Source organism: Canis lupus, chromosome 1 (assembly GCF_003254725.2).
Source record: "Canis lupus dingo isolate Sandy chromosome 1, ASM325472v2, whole genome shotgun sequence".
In the NCBI taxonomy this organism is placed as follows: Eukaryota; Metazoa; Chordata; class Mammalia; order Carnivora; family Canidae; genus Canis; species Canis lupus.
The window spans coordinates 27579647-27600233 of record NC_064243.1 but is presented as its reverse complement, the minus strand read 5'-3'; the positions used below and the strand labels follow the sequence as shown (position 1 = coordinate 27600233).

At 36.5% G+C, this 20587-nt stretch overlaps 1 long non-coding RNA gene across 3 annotated transcripts in view; it reads left to right on the top strand.

The window, feature by feature from the left end:
- The window catches only part of LOC112644154 (uncharacterized), a 51797-nt gene that overhangs the window by 28763 nt on the left and 2447 nt on the right, over positions 1–20587 (top strand). For 2 of the 3 annotated variants that reach the window (XR_007412130.1, XR_007412129.1), the window contains 3 exons: positions 2280–2403; positions 11906–12074; positions 15435–15526. This is a non-coding gene — a long non-coding RNA (uncharacterized LOC112644154). The remainder of the gene's footprint in view (positions 1–2279; positions 2404–11905; positions 12075–15434; positions 15527–20587) is intronic. The other variant, XR_003126176.3, reaches the window with a different exon arrangement.

The window sequence follows — 20587 nt, the reverse complement described above, 5'->3', positions numbered from 1 at the left end:
TTTTACCTAAACTGTTATCTAGGACATATTTTTAAAAATTTAAGCAACCTGTAAGTGAGAATCAGGATCAACTCCTCTTAGTTTTCACCATTTGGATTGGGGGTGAGATAGACATCATGATGCTTGCTGTAATGTTCCCAGTTTAAATTTTCGTTTTTCAGTCAACAAACATTCATTGTGTGCTTGGTAAGTGCGTGACCAGCACAGGGCACAACAGTGTGCAAATGAAACACTCTGCTCCCCCTTTGGGCACATAGGTCAGGTTGGAAGAAACAGATATTGTTAAATAATCACACCAGTGTATGATTACAAACTGTAATAGGTACAATAGAGGGAGAGTGTCATGTACTCACATATTTCCCTGGAGAGCAGAGAAACAGAGCTGACTTCATAGCAATGCCAGGCCCTGGATGGAACAGGCTGGGCTCTGTGGAAACCTACATCTGAAGGTTATTCTTTCTGCTATGAAGTTGGAAAGAGGAGAGTGAGGGTGAACTCCTCTAAACTACTGAAGATTTGGGTGGACAGTAAGAATTTATTAGACTCAGGCAATATTGCTTTGCCCCATAAAGCTGGTGGTAATCCTCTTTGTGGGTCACTGAGCATCCAAGTGAAACTGACCTAACTTTGGATCCAAGTCTATGAGGTCGAGGCATTTTTAAGATCCATCCTTGGAGAAGAATTAGCTTTACAAAGGCTCCACCGAGTTTCAGATGATATTAAACTGCCTTCCTTTCATTAGGAATTACATTCAGTGCATTAAAATGAGTACTAGCAGTAAAAAATTTAATTAAAATAATAACTACTGGAATAGCCCAAATAAAAAATGATTTAAAAAATCTAATTAAAAGAAGAGTGGCTATAAACACATGTTTTAACCTTTCTGTGGGATTTAAAAATGTCTTCCATAAGTTCTCAGGAAATTAGAGTTCCAATTTTATGGCAAAATGATAAACTCTTAGTACATGAAAGTGATGGTATTTTGTTTAAATTCCAGAGTTTATACATAAACTTTACAAACTGAAGTGGTCATGCAGAATTTTTCATACCTAAAACAGACATGAGAAAGTTGATTTGAAGACTAAAATCTATTACTTCCTTTATGATCATATTCTCATAGGATTTTAGAACTTTAAGTTCATTGTGTTTATATTTCCAGTGTCAGTTTTTCTCTTCAGGCTGCAAAAACTTCACTTTCCCTTTCTCCTGGTATCTGAGCCCACCCCCGCCATCTTTTTACTGTTCACTACTCCTGTGTTATTTCACACACTCATCGATATAACTTGATTTTAAGGTCTACAAACTAACAATGCAATAAAGGACTTTGTAATTCATTTTAGTGGTAGATATTTACTGATATTTCTCTACAGTTCTTAATGACACTATGTCTGTAAGAGGCATTGATTTAGTGCTGAAATAAGAGCTTAAGTTATAGCTACATTTGTTAAAATGAGCTCTTTGGTCATGTCTTGGGTTCTGCTTAATAATTTCTTTAGCATCAGCATCTTCATGCTGGCCAGGCTGACATTTTATTTATAGGCTGAATCATTTACATGAATCCAGAGGGTCTATACCTGGTTCCAGGAGACCACCAGTCCAACTGTAGTCACTGGTGCAGGTTTGGCAATGTCTAGCATCCTTTGCATTACCCAACTTCTACTCTATGTATAAAAAAAGGAATATTTTCTTTCCAAAAGATGGAAGGTGAAGATGGTTGCCAATCTCATGAAGAGCAATAACATGTGTTAAGGATTTGATCTTCGTATGGGATCCTGTTCCCTTAATTATGGGCCATGTCTATTTATTCTGTTTTTGTTGCAGCTTGACATAGTGTCAGATAACCAATCAACAGTAGACCTTGTCTCCTCAAAGAGATTGTACAGGGATCCCTGGGTGGCCCAGCGGTTTAGCTCCACCTTCGGCCGAGGGCCTGATCCTGAAGACCTGGGATTGAGTCCCACATTGGGCTCCCTGCAGGGAGCCTGCTTCTCCCTCTGCCTGGGTCTCTGCCTCTCTCTCTGTGTGTCTTTCATGAATAAATGAACAAAATCTTTAAAAAAAAGAGAGAGAGAGAGATTGTACGATGCTTACTAGCACGACCCACACAATCTGGTGTCTGTGTCTGCCTGTTCACTGTCCCTACCGATTATCAAGCCCTGTTGTGGGAAAACACATACTATATACTGTAGTTCTATATAGTAATCACCAAATAGGGAATGGAATCAGAGATGTGAATTGGCAGAGAATATAGATGTATTATTTCTGTTTTATATTTTCAGTTGTCCTTTTGCCTTTTACTGAAAGAAGCCATGAGGAGCAGCCAAAGCAGATTGTCTTGGCATCTTCCCCCAAACCTGACTAATATTAGGGAGGATATTGTCTGTCATAATTCCTCACATCCAGGTGAGTAATTTCCTTTAGACTTAAGTACTGAATATGTTTTGCTCTTTCTAGGAAACTGGTATTTTTCTCCTCATGGAGAAAACATGTACATGAAAACATGTACATGACAATATTTCCATTTTTACTTTGAGGGCAAAAAGCTCAGAAACACTTCAGAACCAATTATTGCTACTCTGTTGGACCTTTTGGCTTATGAATTTGAGTCCTGTTTTTTCCCTCTGATTCTAACAATATAATACAATGTATACCTTTCTTGGTGTTTAATTTTATTCTTATTTGGCATATATTACTTTTAGGTCATCTCAGAAGCTTTGTGATTTAAAGAAGATTGTCAACCAGTTAATAAAAAAAGCTAGAATAAATAAATAAATAAATAAATAAATAAATAAATAAATAAAGCTAGAACAGTAGTTTCTGATCATTCCCACAGGTCATTTTCCTATACCATTTCTGACATACGGTCAGGTCCTCTGTGTTTTTGGATCATCATGTCAGGAGAAGGAGTTGAGGAAGAAAAAGTCAGAGTTCCCTGTTGTGATTCTCTTGACAACTCCCACTATTTAAGAGAGCAGCTCATTTGTCTCTGAGCCAAACTGCCAGGGTTCTCACAGTCCTGCCTTCTTCTTTTGGAAATAAAGGGACTGAGGTTTGAAAGAGGCAATTTATCTCTTTTATGGAAGCAGAAAAAAAAAATCCTACTCTTGTGGTATAAAATGTTGGAAACTTTAGGATTATCTTGTTTTCCTATTTCTATAGTCAACCTAACTCAAAACCTGTATTTTGTCTGAAGGGAAGATCAGAGTTATTTTCATAGTTTCACACCTTCTGTAAATAGAGTTCCAGGTTTTCAAACAAAAAGAACAACAGCAATAATGAGAAGTGTACTGGATGAAGTGGCACATTTGCACATGACAGATTTGAGAGCAGCATCACCTACTCTCCTGTGGGGGTCTGCACTCAATCCCTGAGTGTCTCTCCTGCCACCTCATCCCATCTATGCCCCAGGGAATGGGACTTAAATAGCAAATAAAAAATACTATGGCAGGTTTAAGGGGGACCACAGAAGAAAGGAGAAAATTCTACATATTAGTATTCTCTAAGGCATTTTTTTTTTCTTTTTAAACAAGAAGACCTGCATTTTCTTTTTTCCTTTTTTTTTACGTTGAAGAGTAATTGACATACAATATTGTATTAGTTTCAAGTGTACAAGTGATTTGATATTTATATATAATGAAATGGTCATCACGATAAGTCTAGTTACCATCAGTCAACATACAAAGTTATTATACTATTATTGACTGTATTCTCTATTCTGTACATTGCATCCTTGTGTCTTATTTATTTTATGACTGGAAGATTGAACATCTTTATCCTATTTACTTGTTATGTCCAGACATTCACACCCGTCTCCTCTGGGGACCAGTTTGTTTTCTGTATCTCTCAGTCTGTTACTGTTTTGTTTTGGTGTTTTCCTTTGTTCTTTAGATTTCATATAAATGAAATCATATGGTATTTGCCTTTCTCTGTATGACTTATTTCATAGCATAACATCCTCTAGGTCCATCCATATTGTTGCAAATGACAAGATTTATTTCTTTTTATGGCCAAGTAATACTCCATTGCCTATATACTCCACTGGGTTTACTACAACTTTAACCATTCATTTATCATCTGATGCTTAGGCTGCTTCCATATCTTGGCTATTGTAAATAATGCTGTGTTGAACATAGGGGTGCATATTTTTTTGAGTTAGAGTTTTCATTTTCTTTGGATAAATACCTAGAAATGGAATTGCTAGATTGTATGGTATTTTTACATTTAATTTTGGGAGGAACTTCATACTGTTTCCATAGGGGCTGTACTAATTTACATTCCTACCAACAGAGCATAATGGGCTCCTTTTCCTTTACATGCTTGTTATTTCTTGTTTTTTTGATAATAGCAAGGTGTTAAGCATTTGCAGTTTTCATTTGGCCCAGCCAATTATGCAGTTGGAGGCCTGGGAATTTAAAAGAGAATAGTATCTCCAGCCCCATCCTAGATCTAAATCAGATTTCTAGGTAATTCACCTGCATATAAATGTTTGAGAAGCACTGATCTAGAGGTTCCTATCTAATATGATAGTCACTGACCACATGCAGGTTACTGAGCACTTGAAATGTATTTAGTCCAAATTGAGATGTGCTTTAAGTGTAAAAAACATACCAGGTTTTGAAGACTTAGTATGAAAACCGAATGTAAAACATCAGTAACTTTTATACTGATTAACATTGACATGACAACATTTTGGAGATGTTGAGGTAAATAAATATATTATCTAATGTAATTTTACCTATTTCCTTTTCTTTTTTAATGTAGAAGCTGGATAACTTTACATAGTGGTCTGCATCTGTGGCTCATATTGTATTTGTATCGGACAGTACTGGTTAGATTCCCCCATTCTACTTTCTTTTTTCGTCTCAGCTTATGTATCTTCTGTCACATTCTTTCAGGAACAGGTTAAATAAGTGCTATATTAAAATGGTAAGCTAATTCCATCTAAAGTGCTACTGTCAGTCCAGTACTTTAACATGTTGCCATTTCTAGATATCGTTGAGTTTTAACTGGGATCTTTAGTACCTTATTCCATTGCAGCGTTCTAGAAGCTTAGCTTACATCAGCATTCCCTAGAGGGCTTGTTAAAGTGCCAATCAGATTGCTGAATCCTGCCCCCAATGTATCTGACTCAGTCTGTCTGAGGTTGGGCCTAAGAATTTCATTTCTAACAAGTTCCCAGGTGATACCAAAGCCTCTGGTATGGAATCCATACCATAAGACCAACTATTCTCATGGCTCCCAACCCTGGCTACACGTCAGAATTGCCTGGGTAACTTTTAAAAAAATCACATGGGTGCCTATACCCCACCTCCCCAAGCTGGAATTTAGTTGTTTTAGGATATGACTCTGGGAATGATATTTTATTTATTTATTTGTTATTTATATATTTAAACAGCTACCTTTTATGTTTGTATATTTATATATTTAATAATCTGCACCCAACAAGGGGGGCTCGAGCCCAGGACCCCAAGATCAAGAGTCATATGCTCTTCTGACTGAGCCAGGCAGGCGCCCCAGGTAATGATAAGCAGCATTGAGAATGAATGCTGTAATTAAAAAACAGCAATAAGTGGGAATTATAGGCATTGGGACAGGGCCAGCATAGAGACATTTCTCTCTTCTCTTTTCCTTTTGAAGGAACAGAGAGCAAACAAGATGCTCAATCTTCACCCTACCCTGATGGGACATGGAGGCTAATTTGCACCATTGTGAATCAGATGGGTTTCAGGGAGAGGTAGTCATTTGCCCATACTGAACAAGAAGGTAACAGGAACTCAGTGTTTCCTCCTTACTTTGAACACCCTGGGAAGCTCCTGATGTGTTAAGAGGCCAAGACTTGGCATCTGAGGTTTCTGTCCTGTGTTTCCCTGTGTGGTTGGTGTCCCTCAGTGTGGCTCCTGGAACACACACAGTGCAGAGGTATTTGATTTACTTCAGGCAAACTTGGCACCAACAATATCATTTTCGTTTGTGACTTCAATGTGTTTCTCAAGAAGATGCATTTAAGAAATAATTTAATCTCTTGTGTTTGCCTTCAAGTGATGAGAAAAACATGAATATGAATTCAGTTTAATGATGAATCACCAGCTTAGCCTCGCCTGGGATTTGACTGACTCACTTGGTGTATGACTCATGTGTTATTCGATTTATATTGTTTGAAGATGGATTGCTGTGGCTCCTGGAAGTATTGTATTTTCTTCTGAACTTTTGAAAACTGTTCTTTACAGTGGATAAAAAAAAAAAAGAAAATAGAAATGATTAATAATGAAATGTTACACACATATACACTTGTATATACCCAACAGGACTTTGGCAGGGAGAGATGCTGTAGTTTCCAAGCATATGGCAGTAACGTAAAGTAGGTTATTTGTCTTGACTAGATTAATATGAAATATATTTGTTTCTTGACAAACATGATTGATGGGCATGAGCAACCATCCCCAGGTTATTTATTTTGATTTGCTTCTCAATAATTGGGATGACTTCAGATGGCTGTTCATTTGTTCCTGTTTTTTTAGTCCCAACCAGTGGTAAGAATTCCCAAAAACTGTGAGCGTGAAGAATGCAAATATTTTTAAGTTCAAATTTCTTTTTTTTTAAAAAGATTTTATTTATTATTCATGAAGGACAGGGAGAGAGAAAGGCAGAGACACAGGCAGAAGGAGAAGCCGGTGCCATGCAGGGAGCCCGATGTGGGACTCAATCCCAGGACCCAGGAATCACCACCTGAGCCAAAGGCAGATGCTCAATCACTGAACCACCCAGGTGCCCCTAGTTCGAATTTCTTAAGGTTATTTCTTGAGTTACTATTTTCTCTTCTTTTTTAGATACACACAAATGCATTCCATGTTTCCTGAGTTCTAAATTTAACATCTCACCACCACTCTCTTGCCTCCCCTTCTTTCTAGTAGAGGTTAGACATACACTTCAAGCCAGGTATGCTTGCTGCTGATATGGTGCTGTCCATAGCTCTGATCTTTGGAACAGTTACTATTTTTTTACCTTGATAATTATTCACAATATGTTGATTGAGAAGATATTCCTTCACAAATCAAATGGTAGGTTATTGGATGACAGAAATCTACCTTGTATATCAAAGCAGCCAAAGTCATATGCTGATAATTTTAACGGGATCTCTTAAATGACCAAACATACATAGAATTTTCTTAGGACAACCCGTAACATATAAGATGTTTTAAAGTACCTGAGCATTCCAAGTATTAGTGATGCAGAGGCAACTGCATTGATTTGGAAATCTAAGATAAGTACCCAAAATGAAGTTCTGTAAAAAATTTACCACATCTAGTATAATGGGTACGCAAAATCCCTAAATCATACAGAAAACTCATTTCACCTCATAATATCTTTCTTGATATTAAAAAGTTAATAAAAACTGTGGAAAATGGTTGGTTTGAATTTTGTCCTTCTTTCCACAAATTTCTATTGATGAAGATACTATCCATCAGTAAAAATGTTTGAAAGGACTCTAGTAGGTATACAAAAGGCTTGTGTATATTTTAAATAAATAATTTAGAGTTTACCTAAAAGAATTGAGTGTGAAAGTCTTTGTAGACATCATCTAAATAACTCAATGTAAAAAAATTGTGAAAATAGTAAGTGTGCTAAAACTATCTGGAAAATCTTTAAAAACTGTCTAAGACCTAACTATACACAGGCAGGTATCTCTGATTTTCCCAGAATGATTTTTGGTATTTTTGTTTTCTGGTCTATAATAGAGACTTTTAGCTTCAAATAACAAACCCAACATAAACATTAGAAAGCAGAAAAAGAAAGCAGAAAAAGAAAGGAATCCAGGGTTCTAAGTTCGTTCTCAGAGCTCTGTCTCCATCTTACTTCTCTTGACTTCTTTTTTACATATTGGCTTTCTTTGTATTTATTACCTAAATAAAATGGCTTCTGGGGTACCTGGGTGGCTTAGACGGTTAGCATCTGCCTTTGGCTCAGGTCATGATCTCAGGGCCCTGGGATAGAGCCTGAGTCAGGCTGCCTGCTCAACAGAGCGTCTACTTCTCCCTCTACCTCTCCCATCATACCCCCACCACTCCTGTTCATGCTGTCTCTGAAATGAATAAAGAAAATCTTTAAAAATAAATAAGTAAAATGGCTTCTTTTTATGGTTAGGAAAGATGGCAATAGGCCACTCCAGATTTCATTTTTCTTATAACTTGCCACTCTAGAGAGCAGGAGACCCTTTCTTATTGTACTTCTATGTAGGAAATCTTGGCGAAGGTCCCTGCTGGTTGATCCTGCTTGGGTCATAGGTTTATTCCCGAATCAATCATATTGGAAGTGGGAAGGATCACACTGGCCTCTCCTATTAGAGAAGAGGAGTGGGTATGATCAGCCTCATTAAAACCATATAAATCATATTCCTTTTAGGGAAAATGTATACTTTTATTAGAGAAAAGAGAGAAGGAAGTTAGACAGACAAAATACAACAGATGTCCACTAGTAGGCTGCTTTAAGTTATTTTTGTTTTTATAAGTTGTAAATTAATGGCAAGTTTGTCTTATCTGTTTAGTGATTTCTACATATGTTTTTGTGTGTATGATTGTTTATGTGTGTGCTCATTTTTTGTTTTATTTTAAATATAGGATCATATTCTTTAAAGGAAAGTTTAACTTTTACTGGGAAATATATTCACCCATGTCCTGAACTCAGCATGTTTCCAGAGTTTGTCCTTGGCATTGCTTTGGAAGCTCTGAACTGTAAATAATCTGTTTAATAACCACATGGAAAGGGAGAAGAAAGAAATATAAATATGGGAGAAATAATTCTTCAAATGATTCTATAATGCTGCCTTACAGAAAGTCCTAAATGTGGGCAAGCACTCCACTTACTGCATAAGCCCCCAGGAAGCCTGCTTTTTCCCCTCCTCTCCTACTATAATCACCATCACCAGAGATTCCTTTGCTTGTTTTTCAATTTATGTAGATTAAATCATATAGTATGTACTCTTTTGTGTCTGGCTTATTTCACTCGGCACTGTTTGTGACATTTCTCTGTGTTGTTGAGTGCAATTTGTTCATTTTCATTACTCTTTGGGATTCCATTGTATGCATATGCCACATTTTATTTAACATTCTGTTGTTGATGGATGCTTGGGTTGTTTCCAATTTGGGGCTACTACGAAAAGTGTTGCTATGTACATTTTTACATGCTGTATAAGAAGCATATGTACACATTTCTATTGTTTATATACCCAGAAGAGAAATTACTGGATCATAGTATATGTATATATTCAGCTTTAGTAGATGTGTCAAATTTAGTTTTCAAAGTGATTTGTACCAGTTTATATTCCTACCAACAATTAATGAGAATTCTAATTGTTTTCACATTCTTACTAACATTTGATATTGTCAGAGTTTTAAATTTTAGCTATGTTCAAGGATTTGCATATTTCTTTTATCATGATTTTAGTTTGTATTTCCCTGATGACAAATGGGGTTAAGCATCTTTTAATGTGTTACTAGGTCATTTGCCTATTTTGTCCTGTGGAGTGCTTGTTCAAGATTTTTGCCCATTTTTTTCCCCCAGATTTTTCTTCTTATGATTTGTAGGAATTCTTTATATGTTCTGGAAGCAAGACTATACAAACACACATACATATTTGTGACTTGTTTCTTCAGTCTTTTTTTTTTTATTTTTATTTATTTATGATAGTCACACACACAGAGAGAGAGAGAGAGAGAGAGAGAGAGAGAGGCAGAGACACAGGCAGAGGGAGAAGCAGGCTCCATGCACCGGGAGCCCGATGTGGGATTCGATCCTGGGTCTCCAGGATCGCGCCCTGGGCCAAAGGCAGGCGCCAAACCACTGCGCCACCCAGGGATCCCTGTTTTTTCAGTCTTAATGGTATCATTAAATGAAGGGAAATTTTTATTTTACTAGATTTTAATCTACCTCCCTCTCTCTCTTTTAATCATTAGTGCTTTGTACATCTTTAAAATTCTTGGGCATTGTTGGACCTTTGCATCTCCATATACATCTTACCAATAAGCTTTTCAATTTCCATAAAAAGCCTGTTGGTGTTGAGATGGCTTTGAATCAAAATTTTTGGAAGATCTCCCCTGGGAAGTTGTGTTTAGGCTGAAGACTAAAGGAATAAAAGGAGCCAGTTATGTATGGAGGGGGTGGGGAGAAAGAATTTTCTAGGGCAAAGAAACATAGTGTAGAAAGGTTCAAAGTGTAAAAAAAAGGTAGCAAAATTGAGGAACCGAAGATGGCCTGTGTGGCAGAAGCAAAGTGGTAGGTGAAGCTGATCTGTTAGTCAAAGCCCAGATCCTGCAGTCTTAAGGCCATAGTAAGGGGTTTGATTAACAAGTGATTTGCAGAGACTCAGAAACTGTTGCTTTGTTTGTATGCTATCAAAATGCTGTTTTTTTTTTTTTTTGTAAGATTTTACTTTGGCATTTATTCAAATACTCTTTATTTTTTTATAGGTAATTTAATTTGAAAGGCCCTTAGTAATTTACAAAGCTATAATTTGATTCTCTTTGACTGAAAACAGAAGTTTTGTTGAATTCCATGACTCAAATTTGGTCTGAATATATCCATGGGTACTTTCTAAATCCATTTAACTCTCACAATTCCTTGTATTATTTGAACTCAGTGCATTAAATCATTTCTTTGAAAACTAGGCAAAAAGGTCCCCCACATGACTCAGTATATGTTCACTTCATGTCTACTTTCATTCTTTTTTGTTCACTGGGAAGAATTACAAAAAAGATGAGTCAACGGTAAATGGTAAATGCGGGAGTCTGAATCTATGCCCATTGTCCTCAGGCATCCATAGAAACACTTGTAGCTTAGAACTCTTATCAAAAGGCCTTTTGTTATTTCAAGGGCAGCACTAACATGCACAGTGACTATATGTTTTTGAATGCTTCAAAGAATCTTTGCTATTCTCCAGAAAGAATACAGCTGCTTTAGCAATTGCAACAGGGCTCCATGTATAAAGTGCTCTCCAAGTGAGTCCAAACGGTTTTATTTATGTCAAATGGTCAACCTCTACAATGGTTCTTTATATCAAAGCAATTGCATGTGGCTCTAGAAAGTAAATCCTTGTTACTTTGTCTTACTACCATAAAAAGAATGCAGTTCAATAAATAGTTGAATGAGTTTATGGACAAGATACATTGTTAAGCTCTTCTGAGCATGCAAAGATGACCAAGGCTGGAAAGCTAATATCAAGGGTCTTAACCATTCCTGAGCACAGGGTGGTGGGGTACTCTTACAGAAAATGCTGTGGAGCAGAGTAAGAAGAAATGGAAGACACAATGGGGGAGTATTTAATAAGCTCAAATGAACCATAAATAAAATGGTGTTAGTCCTTTCTTTATCAAGCTCTGCTCTGCCTTGGTAGCCCTGGCCTCACCAACAGGTGTGGTCTGGAAAAGTCTTGTCACTAGAGGTCACTTACTGAATAGATTGGGGTAAATTTCTTCAGAGTACATAGTTAATTCTGGCTCTGAGCTCCTGAGCTCTTGTTAGGGTCTAGCCTTTTTTTCTGAGGGTATGACCCTGTTCCCTAAATACTCAGCTATCTTCTGGGGTTCTTCACAAATGGGACAGTCCCTGGGATTCCTATGTTTCTTCCTGCTTGATTTCTGAATGTGCTTTTGGCAAGAGACTCTCTTCTTGCAGCCCAACTGCCAGGCCTAGGGCCCCTTGGGAAATAGTACTGGCATCCATAGGTTGCCAAATTTCTTGAACGAGGATATGAATGATAAGCTTACTTCCTTGCAGTAGGGTCAGCTTGGCAGCTTTGTGTGTCCCTTAGCCCATCAATTTTTTGTTTTCTTTCCATTCCTTAACCAGCCATAATGAAGCCTCCTTCAATTTATCCTCACTTCTTTTTTTTTTTTAAATTTATTTATGATAGTCACACAGAGAGAGAGAGAGGCAGAGACACAGGCAGAGGGAGAAGCAGGCTCCATGCACCAGGAGCCCGACGTGGGATTCGATCCCGGGTCTCCAGGATCGCGCCCTGGGCCAAAGGCAGGCGCTAAACCGCTGCGCCACCCAGGGATCCCTTATCCTCACTTCTATAGGTAATTATTCTGGATTTAGATTTGCCTTCTTGGCCTTTTAGAGTTCTACCACGTATTTACCAAATGCTTTCTATATATTCTTGGTGTCCTATATTCTTTGCTTCTGATCCAGGAACTCACTACATAGAAAAATATTTAAGTCTGCTTCAGGTTCATAGTTCTTATGAATCCTTCTCTCGAAGGTACTTGGCCTCAGAGAGCAATCAAAAAGCTTGCTGAAAACCTAAAACACTAGATGGAAGATATTGTCTTGCCTAGTTAGTGTTTGTCCTGCTTGATGCAGCATATACTATGAGTCAACAAATAGTACATGGTGCTATTCTTCTAGAAACAGAAGGCACAGGTGTGTGTACCAGGGATGTAAGTTGAAGCGGTTCCTTACATAAAAGTCTTAATGACATACCTCCTACAAAAATCTTTCATTTAATCTCTGTAACTCTGGGCTCAACTGATTTAGAGATTTCAGATCCCAAGAGACACACGTGTCCATCAGGAAACACAATAGTGTTTCCACTGAATTGAAAGCTTAGTCTATTACTTGGGCTCTTCTTTTTTTGTTTTTCTCCAGTTTTATTGAGTTATAATTGACATACAATATTATGTAAGTTTAAGGTGTACAATGGGATGATTTAATATATATATTTGATATATATATATATTTGATATATATATTTTGCTATATATATATTTGCTATATTATTTTGCTATATATGTATATATATAGTACATATATATAGTATATATACATTCTCTCTATATATACATATATATAGCAATATATATATATATATATATATATATATATATATATAGCTACACAATAAAGTTAACTCATCCATCATCTTGCATAGTTACCTTTTTGTATGTGTGGTGAGAGCTTTAAAGATTTAACCTCTTATGAAGTATAGTCACCATGCTGTAGATTAGATCCCCAGAACTTACTTGTCCTACAACTGAAAGTTGGTACCCTTTGACCGCTTTCATTCATTTCTCGCTGACGCCCACCCCTGGCAACCATCAATCTACTCCCTGTTTCTATGAATTCAGTTTTGTAGATTCCATATATAAGTGGCAGCATACAGTATTTGTCTTTGACTTCTTTCACTTAGCATAATGTTCTCAAAGTTCACCCATGTTATCCAAATAGCAGAGTTTCTTTTTAATGGCTGGATAATATTCCAGTGTGTGTGTGTCCATGTGTGTATGTGTGTCTCTGTGGAAGACAGTATGGAGGTCCCTCAAAAAATTAAACATAGATGGGATGCCTGGGTGGCTTAGCGGTTGAGTGCCTGCCTCAGCTCAGGGCGTGATCCCAGGGTCCAGCATCAAGTTCCATATCAGGCTCCTTGCAGGAATCCTGCTTCTCCTTCTGCCTATGTCTCTGCCTCTCTCTCTGTGTCTCTCATGAATAAAAAAATAAGATCTTAAAAAAAGATTAAACATAGAACTATCATATTATCCTATAATCTCACTTTTGGGTATATAGCCAAAAGAAATGAAATCATCATTTTGAAAAGATATCTGCACTTACATGTTTATTAAAACATTATTTACAATAACCAAGGCATGGAAACAATCTAAATGTCTTTCAACAGATGAATGGATAAAGAAAATGTCACACACATTGGTGCTGCACCAATTTATATTCACCAAGAGTGCACAAAGTTTCCCTTTTCTCCACCTTTTCACCAGCACTTGTCTCATCTTTTTTTGAGAATAGCTATCCTGTAACACCTGAGTGGCTCAGCGGTTTAGCGCCTGCCTTCGGACCAGGGCATGTTCCTGGAGTCCCGGAATCGAGTCCCACATCGGGCACCCTGCATGGGGCCTGCTTCTCCCTCTGCCTATGTCTCTGCCTCTCTCTGTGTCTCTCATGAATAAATAAATAAAATCTTAGAGAGAAAGAGAGAGGGAGAGAGAGAGAGAGAGAGAATAGCTATCCTAACTGGTGTCAGGTGATATTTCATTGTGATTTTAATTTGCATTTTCCTGATGATTAGTGATATTGATCACCTTTGCATTTAGCTGAGGGCCATTTATATATTTTCTTTGGAAAAATATCTATTCCAGTCTTTTGCTTATCTTTTAATCAGACTATTCATTTATTTGCTCTTGAATTTATGAGTTTTTAAATATATTTTGGATATAAACTGCTCATCAGATTTATGATTTACAATATTTTCTCCCATTCTGTAGGTTGCCTTTTCATTGTTGATTGTTTCTTTTACTGTGTAGAAGCTTTTTAGTTTGATGTAGTCCCACTTAATTATTTCATTTTGCTTTTGTTGCTTGTGATTTTGGTGTCATATCAAAAAAATCACTGCCAAGACCAATGTCAAGGAGAGTTTTCCTTATGTCTTTTTCTAGGAGTTTTAGGATTTCAGGACTCATATTTAAGTCTTTAATTCATTTCAAGTTAATTTTTGTGAGTGGTATAAGATAGGGCTCCAGTTTCATTCTTTTGCAAGTGGTTATCCAGTTTTATGAACACCAATTATTTAAAGAGACCATCTTTTCCACATTGACTATTCTTGGCTCACTTGTCCAATATTAGTTGACCATATGCATGGTTTATTTCTGGATTTTTAATCCTATTCCTTGGTCTATGTGTGTTTTTTTATGCCAATACCATACTGTTTTGATTATTATAGCTTTGTGGTATTGTCTGAAATTAGAATATGTAATTAAATCTAACTTTGTTCTTTTCCTCAGGATTGCTTTGACTGTTTGGAGTCTTTTGCGGTTCCATACAAATTTCAGAATTTTTTTCTATTTTTATAAAAAATACCATTGGAATTTTGGTAGGGATTGCATTGAATCTGTAGATGGCTTTAGATAGTATGGACATTTTAACATCATTAATTCTTCAAATCCATGAACATGTGCTATGTTTTAATTTATTTATATATTTTTTCCATTTCTTTCCTCAATGTCTTATAGTTTTCAGTATATAGATATTTCAACTCCTTGATTAAACTTATTTCTAAGTCTTTTGTTATATTTGATGTTACTATGAATGGGGTTGTTTTCTTTATTTCTCTTTCAGATATCTCAATATTAGTATATAGAAATGCAACGGATTTTTGTACACTGATTTTGCAACTGATTTTATATCATGCAAAGGTACTGAGGCTGAGTTGCATTATATTCATTAGAAATATTTATTAGTTATTTATTATTTTTGAAGGAATGGTTTGGACATAAAAGCTTATGAGAATATCAGGTAGCCAAAAGTGAGAAGATGAGGTTTTCATTTGTTGTGTTTTTTTGTTGTCTAGAAAACGAAGCACCTTTCCTATTTGGGGGGAGGCTTCATATTGGGTTAATCTTGGTGAGGGCAGTACCCCGCTTCTTCTTAAGGGTGCTGAGATGCCTACCCCAGGAAGGTTGGTGTACAAGACTGTTACCTGCCTCAACCAGTCCGAAGCTTATGGAACGGTTTGGAATCCAGAGTGAGTATGTCAAAGGAGAGATGATGGCTACAATTCATTTGCATCAGTGTATCCTATATTTTAGGTATCTTGAATAATATGGAACAATGGAAATAATCCAGAAACTTACTTGATAACTAATTAAGATTATTTTTAGTTGTTCTGATTTTTTAAAAAGTATCTCCTTTTTCCCCAAACGGAAGTATGGTACAATCAAAATAATTGTAGAAAAATTCTGACATGCATGCTGTGTTTTTTCCTGTTTATTTCCAGCACCTGATCTGACATGTTGCAAGTATTTGACAAATGTTTGTATAAATGGATTTTAGGAGAAAGAAAATATAATATTATTAATGAAAAGACCTACTTTGTTGCATTCTTCAATTAGATTTCTCGTAAAATAAAACACTGACCGTTTTACTTCACTTTTGCATATTTATTAACAGTATTATCACCTTTATTATTACTCTTTGGTTATTTCTACAACAAATACTCTTTACTTTTTAAATTTCCTAATATTTTACCATTCGGATCTGACTGGTAGTTCTAACAAAAGTAACCATTTTTCTTTAGTTTAGAGATTAAACTGTGAAATTTATTGCCAGAATTCTTTAAAATATCGATGACCCAGTGATGCTACTACATATTAATGAAACCATCACTGATTTGGAAATCACTAGTGTGTTATTTTGGCTCATATCTTTAAGGGAATTAAAGTTCACAGCTCACTGGCTTCAAAATTTCAATAGAATAGTATTACAAAAACAGTTTGATTAAAATGTCTAAGAGCCATCAGATTGAATATCCCCATCACCTCCCTGAGAACAACTTTCTTGAGAGATATAGTAGCCTATGTACAACTCTCATGTAACAATCAGAAAAAACAAAATGGGAAGAAGTAAGAATTGAAATCGGTATCCCACATTTATAAAGTTTAAATATCTTCCTTTTGGAAAAAGTGCCAGGATACTAAATGTAGAAGTTGTTTTTCACAGCAGACAAACCTGGTTGGTATGTTCTTGGGCTATAGAGATACTCATTAGCATTGAATAACCTTGCCCATGGTAAATATTTAGAATGTGATTTCTAATTCTAGTCAATATACCTGAAAATGGATATGTGACTTGACCAGGAAACTTACAGAGTTTCATTATTTCTTTTTTTGGATTATATTTAATGGAATGTTACAGACTTTTCATAAAGAAAAATTGCTAATAATTTCAGTGTTAAGATCCGGACTAAAAAAAACCAGCACATTTTCCTTCTAATGCTTACCTCCCATGTAGCATACATTATACAAAAGTACCTAAGTGTAGAAGAGATCGGTAAAAATCCAATAAACTATATGACTTGAATATACTTTTCCCAACAAAAGAAGTAATTGTAGTAAAGCTAAAGCAATTTAATTCCAATCATGGAATTTGCGATTGAACTGCTCCCTGATAACAGGTGGCAATGTTTGCTACAGGATTGGAGGGAAAGGAGCCAGTAGAAACCACTCCTGGCACCTTCTGACCATCTGCAGTTACCTCTTAGATTCCTATTAAATTACAGCATCTGATCTGCAAAATTAAATTTTCTTTTTAAAAGTAAGAGGAAGAAAGAGTCAGAGGGAAAATAAGAGCTCAAGCAAAATCAGTCTTTGCATCAGAGAGGCACAGAGCAACCATTGAAGGATTAAAGATGACCTTCTCTGAGGACATGCTCCTCTCTTCCCAGACTGCTCTCATGCTGCCCCAGCAGACGCAGAAGCAAGTCACAGGGCCACGGTCATAGGAATGCTGGGGTGTGGGGCTTGCTGGCCTGATGTGCTCATGGAAGCCCTGCATGTGGACTGTCCTGCAGCTGAACTGAGAGGGAGAGCAGCATGGCTCCACTAAGAACCAGTGGGAAGGGCCGGGCACTTCGATGGGCTTCTTTCCAATTCTAGCTGTGTCCTTCTAGTTAACTACACAGGTCATTTGTTTCATTTCTCAAAGTAACAGTTCCCTAGAAAGGTTGACATGAAGATTGGGTATAAGGGATGCAGCACAGTGCCTGGAGTTAGCAATGTTTTGAGTAAATGGCAATGATGATGTTGCTGGAGGTGATGAGGAAGAGGATGAGGGAGTGAATAAACATGAGGAAGAAGACGATGATGAAAAGAACTAAGCACTGGGGCACCTGGATGGCTCAGTTGCTTAAGTGTGTGCTTTAGGCTTGGGTCATGATGTCAGGGTTGGGGATAGAGCCCAGTGTCAGTCTCCACACTCAGTGGGGAGTCTGTCCCTTTGCCTCTTTCCCTTCCCCTTCTAGTGCTCTGTTTCTCTCAAATAAATAAATAAATAAATAAATAAATAAATAAATAAAATCTTAAAACAACAACAACAACAAAACATCAAGCATTGGCTAAGGCTGGTTTTTACTTCAACTTTGGGTAAACCAAGCTCACTATCCAGATGAAAGTATTTTCTTCATGGCATGGAGTTGGACCAGGCATTACAATGTACCTTCCTGTTTTTTTTTTTTTTTTTTTAAGATTTTATTTATTTATTCATAGAAACACACACACACACAGAGAGAGAGAGAGAGAGGGAACCTAATACAGCCTGGGTGGCTCAGTGGTTAAGTGCCTGCCTTCGGCCCAGGGCGTGATCCTGGAGTCCCCGGATTGAGTCCCTCATCGGGCTCCCTGCATGGAGCCTGCTTCTCCCTTTGCCTGTGTCTCTGCCTCTTGCTTTCGGTGTGTCTCTCATGAATAAATAAATACAAATCTTTAAAAAATAAAACAAAAACAAATATTAACAGTGCTGTAAGCTAATGAGTACCATTAAGAAAGGGAAAAATGCTTTGAGAAAATTTAATAATAAAATTCAAGATTTCCATCAAGTTTACTGATTCCTTAAAACTCATGAAAGTTACAATTTTCAAAAAATCTTTTTTTCCCCATTGTATACTGACAGTTAAAAACATAGCAGTAAAATTGATAATTAAGATTACTGGGCATGTAGAGCTATTACATTAGAACTTTCTGAATGAGTAATATACAGATAAGCTTTATTGCAGGAACCTGATTAACAAGTTTATCGTCTGTATAGTAGATGTTCTTTCTGCCTGCCGAAGCTACTTGGAAAACAAGCTGGAAAAGACATTTGAAACATTCTTTTTTGCATTCTTTGATTATGTCTTGTTTGCCTCGAATCCTTATTTATGGATGAGATAATGTCTGAAAACTTCCCCTTCTTTATCTTGAGATAGAAGTATTTTTCTCCTTATGGCCTAAGTCAGCATTATTTTGGAGGACTATACAAGTTATTTTGAATTCATTATTTTCTTCAGTCGCTTTTAGACTGTTATCAGCTGTAAGTTGTCACAGACCTTATTTCAGAACTAAAGAAAAATAAATGAAGAAATGAAGCTTGAACATAGGATATGATAATCTTTCTCAAGGATCATTTTTTCCCCAAATCAGCCATTTTTAAAAAGATTTATTTATTTGAGAGATAGAGGAAAAAGAGAGAGAGACTGTGCATGAGCAAGGGGAGGGGCAGAGGGAAACAATCATCAAGCAGACTCCCCGCTGAGCATAGAGCCCAAGGTGGGGCTCAATCCCATGACCCTGAGGTTATGACCTGAGATGAAATCAAGAGTTGGTCACCTAACTGACTGAGCCACCCAGGTGTTCCCCAAATCAGGCATTTTTAATGGGATTGTCAGAGAAAATTAATTCTTAAGACATTTCTAGGATTCTGAATCCCTCTTATCAACTGAGTGTGAGATTTGGGCAGTCTCCAAAAACAGTATAGCAAAATGTCTATCATGCTATGATTCAAGGAAGAACTTCTTTGACTAAAAGACATGACAATTCAGAGCAAAGAACTAAAAATATGGTTAGTAACTCACTCCCTTTGGAGTGCTACCTACAGAGTTATCTTTCCTTGCTGAACTTTTTCATGCCATCAAATTTGTTACATGGTGTTTGATTGTTGCCTAGTGGCACAAGAAAGGTCTGAGTAGAGGAGATAAGTAAAATCACAGAACTGGACCATAATCCTAATTAATTCTTTAGGCCTCCCCTTATATATTGTGACAACAAGTTATGGAACAATGAAAAGACCATCATCCTTGAAATTAGAGTACCAATGTTCTGGCCCTCCTTCTGCCACCTGGAAACCTTGGGCAAATAACTTAAACAGGCCGAGACTCAGTTTTTCCATCTGCTCATCAAACAATAGAATTATCATAAACATTAAATGTGGTAGCATATCTATAATTACTTTGTGAAATATAAAAGGTTGCATAAATCCAATATATTATTTTCTAAGTTATAGTGAATCTTATCTTGTGTATATGTTAAAAGGTTACATAAGAATGTTTTTACTAAATTTCCTTTTGTGACACATCTACTTTGTCTTAAAGAAGATTCCATGATAATCTGGTTAGAAATTTTCCAGAGCAGAACTAGGGAATGTTTTCCCTAGAATGTTTTAATTTCTCTAGGTCATTGTGTGAGAAATATCTTCCTGGGCCTTTGTCACAACCCCATAGACTTGGACAAGGAGCCAGAAGACCTGGGTTTGTGTCCAAATTCATCATTAACTGTACGACTTTGAGCTGATTCTGTTACCTCTCTGAGCTTGTTTCTCAAACAGTAAAAAAAAAAAAAAAAAAAAAGCAGAAATAGTATTACCCGACTTGCTTATCTCACAGAAGTATTATGGAAAGCAAATAAGAAAATGGACATAGACCACTTAGTAAGCTATAATAAAATTCTGATCAAACATAAATTCTGCATTATTCCTCTGACATCACTAATAATAGTTTGTTATATCATAAATGTACTTGACTACAAGAATAGCTTTTTATTTGGAGGGTATTTTTTTAAATCAAATGTACAGTTAAATGAAAGCATAATAACAATGTTTGCTTACAAAGACCAACAAGAAATGGCAGTAAACTACATAACAGCTTCAGTGAAGTAGCTACTCAAAGGGGAATGAAATGCATTATCTCAAAATATTTGAAGATAGACCATTAGCTGCTTGGTTATTACTGCTAAAAATAGTTTTCTCTCCATATAAAATTATCTCAGTATTGTAAGCA